The sequence below is a fragment of the Pangasianodon hypophthalmus genome, chromosome 8, assembly GCF_027358585.1.
Source record: "Pangasianodon hypophthalmus isolate fPanHyp1 chromosome 8, fPanHyp1.pri, whole genome shotgun sequence".
Taxonomy (NCBI): domain Eukaryota; kingdom Metazoa; phylum Chordata; class Actinopteri; order Siluriformes; family Pangasiidae; genus Pangasianodon; species Pangasianodon hypophthalmus.
In genome coordinates, this window is record NC_069717.1 from 1358070 (window position 1) to 1363069 (window position 5000).

Sequence of the window (5000 nt, forward strand, 5' to 3'; positions counted from 1 at the left end):
AGAAGATTACACGTGTTGTTTACAGCACAGAGTCCATCCACCTGTCTGTCTGTCCACCTGTCTGTCTGTCTGTCTGTCCACCTGTCTGTCCGTCTGTCTGTCTGTCCACCTGTCTGTCTATCTGTCTGTCTGTCCACCTGTCTGTCCGTCTGTCTGTCTGTCCGTCTGTCTGTCTGTCCACCTGTCTGTCTGTCTGTCTGTCTGCCCACCTGTCTGTCTGTCTGCCCACCTGTCTGTCTGTCTGCCCACCTGTCTGTCTGTCTGTCTGTCTGTTCAACTGTCAGTCTGTCTGTCTGTTCACCTGTCTGTCTGTCTGTCTGCCCACCTGTCTGTCTGTCTGTCTGTCAGTCTATCGGTCTGTCTGTTCACCTGTCTATCTGTTCAACTGTCTATCTGTCTACCTGTCTGTCCACTTATTTGTCCATCTGTCTATCTGACTGTCTCTCCACCAGTTCTGTTTCTATCCTTCTTTTGATTTTGTTTCCTTTGATGGAAGGACAGATGGAGAAGTAGATGTAAAAGAGGGTGGACTAGATGCATGAATGGATGGTTGGAGAGTTAGATGGATGGATGGATGGATGGATGGTTGGAGAGTTAGATGGATGGATGGATGGATGGATAGAGGGGTAGACAGAAAAGGGAAAAGGATGGATGGATAGATGGAAGTGGAGATAGAAATAGAGATAGAGTGGTGAAAGGATAAATGAATGGATAGATGAAGTGGTGAATCTAGGGAGATGGATGGAGGAGTAAATGGTGGGATGGAGGAATGGATAGAGAGATAGATGGAGGAATAAATGGATGGATGAAGGAATGGAAAGAGAGATGGATGGAAGAATATGGCTGGACGAGTGGAAAGAGGAATAAATAGATCGATGGAGGAATGGATAGAGAGATGGATGGAGGAATGGATAGAGAGATGGATGGAGGAATGATAGAGAGATGGATAGAGGAGTAAATGGATGGATGCAGGGTTTATTTGAGCTTTTTCCTTCGGCCCTCGGTAGACAGTTATTTATTGATTTCTGTGTGTGTTAATCTCCAGTCTGAATGGAGGGACAGAGACGGAGAGCTGGAGAGACAGATGGAGGGATGAACAGAGGAGAAATAAAGTAAGAGAGTGAAACGCTGCTGTAGCTGATATTTACTTCCACGAGCTGCTGATGTGATTTGTGGCTCAGTGCAGCCGCTGTGTAGAGATCATTTTATCCAGTAAACTCAGACTCAGTCAGCCCAGGGTCTCTTTATCAGGCGTCTCGGTCTACCTGTCTGTCTACCTGTCTGTCTGTACACCTGTCTGTCTACCTGTCTGTCTGTCTACCTGTCTGTATACCTGTCTGTCTGTCTACCTGTCTGTCTGTCTACCTGTCTGTATACCTGTCTGTCTGTCTACCTGTCTGTCTGTCCACCTGTCTGTCTGTCTACCTGTCTGTCTGTCTACCTGTCTGTCTTTCTCTCTATCTGCCCTGTAGAGATGATTTTATCCAGTAAACTCAGACTCAGTCAGCCCAGGGTCTCTTTATCAGGCGTCTCTGTCTACCTGTCTCTCTGTGTACCTGTCTCTCTGTCTACCTGTCTGTCTGTCCACCTGTCTATAAATCTGTCTGCCTTTCTGTCTGTCTTTGCATCTGTCCACCTGTCTTTGTCCACCTATGTGTCTGACCCCTGACTGTCTGTCTGTTTGTCTGTCTTACTGTCTTGCTGTCCACCTGTCTGTCTGAGTCTCACTGCACTCCGTCCCCCAGAGAGGAGGGCAAGAGACAGGGAGAAAGAGAGAGAGAGGGAAAGAGTGAGAGACAGACAGAGAGAGAGGGAGAAAGAGAGAGAGAGACAGACAGACAGATAGACAGAGAGAGAGGGAGAGAGAGAGAGAGACAGGATAAAAGCTCGTCTCATACACTCCTCTTCTTCCTCTCTTCTTCTCCTCCTCTTCCTTTCTGTCATCGGTAAGTCTTTTTTCATTTTTCTCCTTTTATTTTCTTCTCCTCTCATTTCTTTTTTTCTCTTTCTCCTTTAATGCCTGTTCTTCTCCTCCTCTCTTTTATCTTCTTCTCCTTTTCCTGTTTTCTTCCTGTCTCTCCTCTTCCTTCTTCTCTCTATATTTCTGTCTCGTCATTTTCTTTTTATCATTTTCTTATTTGTTTTTGTTTTTCTATCTTTTCAACTTTCCTGTGTTTGTTATCTGTCTGTCCTTCTTTCTCTCCTCTTCTTATTATCTCCTCTCTCTATCCCTCTTTTTTACCCCCTCTCCATCTCCTCTGTTCTGTGTCTCTGATAGACAGATTGCACTCGTTTTCTGCCTGCAGGAACCTGAAAGTTTAATAAAAGCTCAGAGGGACTGCAGATGAAAAGATCAAACGCCAGCGCTGACGCTCTTTTATAATGAGTCAATCGAGTGCAAAAGTTTGTGCGCCTCAAGACAAGATGAACAAAACAAATAAATGTACTCTACAGCAGCGAGACATGCAGTGTGTCGGGTTTCACTGATGTTTCTGAACCTCTGAGCAGCTTCTCGATCCTCGCAGGTGGAATATTTTAGTCCTACAATATCTTTTGATTAATAATTTACTAACACAGCTACGAAAAACGCCAGTAACATACGTCCGAAAGTCAGTATTTCCGTGGGGAAAGTTCCTGGTATTCAGAGACGGGTTACGCAGCTGCTGAAGTGGACTTTCTGAGCTCCACATTCAGATCATTAAAATCACCTGCGTGGAGATCACACCTCCAAGATCGCCAGATTTTTCCTCAGTAGAAGCGTCTGGACCGCCGCCTTTAAACACAAACACTCACCTTTAAACCTGGAAATAATCAGGAATAGAAAATGCGGACTGAAGAAGGAAATTGCTTTTTTTTTTTTCTTTGCTGTGAAATAAAAGCAAGAGACAATTTAAAAATGAAAAATAAAAAGGCTAGTAGGATGATATATGAATGAGAAGATGCACTGAAATAAATCTAAAAGGAGTCTCGTATATCTCCAATATAGTGCTGCATGAATAGTCCTAGTTGTAATTATCACATTAACGGACTTAATTCTGCTCCTCACTCGAGCAGAAATCACGCAAGAAAAACGCGCAGACGTCCGAATCGAGCGTAACTGAGACACGCCTCTGTTTTAGACAAACTCCGCCCACACGTGCGTAACTCTCACGTAACTTCTGAACAGCGCTTAAGTCTGTAGTTACGTCTGAGGTCTGAATCCCTGCTGCGCACTGAACTGAAACTGAAATCTGAATACGGATCTATGTGCCAGTGTGTGTGTGTGTGTGTGTGTGTGTGTGTGTGTGTGTGTGTACCCTGAGGTCAGGGTTTACCAGCTCTGCTCTTCCCCCACCTGCTGCATTATTTATAGTCACAGCCCCCACAATCCAACACACACTCCTCACACACACACACACACACTAATTAAAATAAGGAAGAGGAGGAGGCCATGATAAGAACAACACTGAACACACACACACACACACACACAAAACAGGATCTGTGTGTGTGTGTGTGTGTGTGTGTGTGTGAGAGAGAGAGAGAGAGATAGAGAGAGAGATAGAGAGAGAGAACTGCCCTAAAAACAACATACACACACACTCACACACACACACACACACACACACACACACACACACAGACAGTCAGACTGCTACAGGAGGATTGCTCTCCATCCATTATTCATCTGTCAATTACATCCAGGCTGAGTGCTCTGTGTGTGTGTGTGTATATGTGTGTGTGTGTGTGTATATATGTGTGTGTGTGTGTGTGTGTGTGTGTGTGTGTGGAGTGCAGGAAAAGGCCAACTGGAGGGCAGAAGTGGTTTTGTGAACAGGAGTGAAGGTGATTTATAAGATATCCTTTAATCTGGTTTCTCTCTGCGGAAACAGGAAGTCCCAATCCGTTCAGATTCCATAAGCTTTATTTATAAACTGCTCCAGAATGGACACTAATGCTGCGTACTACACACTCTGACAAAATATGACAAAAAATATCATATCATGATACTTAAAAACATTTCTACAATACAAAAATAAATCATTTAACATCAAACAGGAGGAATTCACGAAAACTGTAAATTCTGTAAAATACTACACAGTCATGTGATTAACTTGTTTCCGTAGAAACGGCTTTGTTTTTCTACTTTAAATAGTTCCAATAAATAATTTTCATATTTCCGGAAAGATTCTAAATATTCATAAAAGCAATATTTATACATAAAAGTACAAAAAAGACTAACCAGAATATGTTTATATAGTGATCGTGTGTGGGGTTTAGTGTGAGTAACATGTGTAGTCTGTTATTTTTACCACACCCATTATCCTGCTCTCTCTCTCTCTCTCTCTCTCTCACACACACACACACACACACACACACACACCCGCGCGCACACACACAGACACACACACAGACACACACACACACAGACACACACACAGACACACACACACACACAGACACACACACACTTGTCTATAAATGAGTTATTTTACATCTTAGTGCTTGTAAGTACATCAGCACTGTCAGTTAATTAAGCTAAGTGGATGGATGGATAAATGGATAGATGGTCAGATAGGTGGGTGCAGGAATGGTTTTATTGATGGTCAGAGAGGTGGATGGATGAATGGATGGATGGATGGATGGATGGATGGGTAAAGGGATAGATGGTCAGACGAAAGGTCAAATCGATGAATGGGTGGATCAATGATGGATGGATAGATGGTCAGAAGGATGGATGGAAGTTAAGATAAATGTTCAGTCAATTGATGAATAGTTAGATTGATAGTGAGATCATGGATGGATGGATGGATAGATGGATGGATGGATAGATGGATTAATTGATGGAGGGTAAGATGGATGACCAGATGATGGATAGTCAGATGGATGGATGTTAGCATGGATAGATATATTGAATGGTGGACAGATGGATTGAGGGATAGATGGATGCTTAGATGTATGGCCAGATGGATAGATAGATGGATGAATTGATTGGTGGGCAGGTGGATTGAGGGATGGAT

The 5000-nt window shown here is 43.4% G+C and overlaps 1 protein-coding gene across 1 annotated transcript in view; it reads left to right on the forward strand.

The window, feature by feature from the left end:
* Positions 1-5000, forward strand: part of xpr1a (xenotropic and polytropic retrovirus receptor 1a) — a 69499-nt gene that overhangs the window by 11207 nt on the left and 53292 nt on the right. The gene's annotated exons all lie outside the window — the stretch shown is intronic.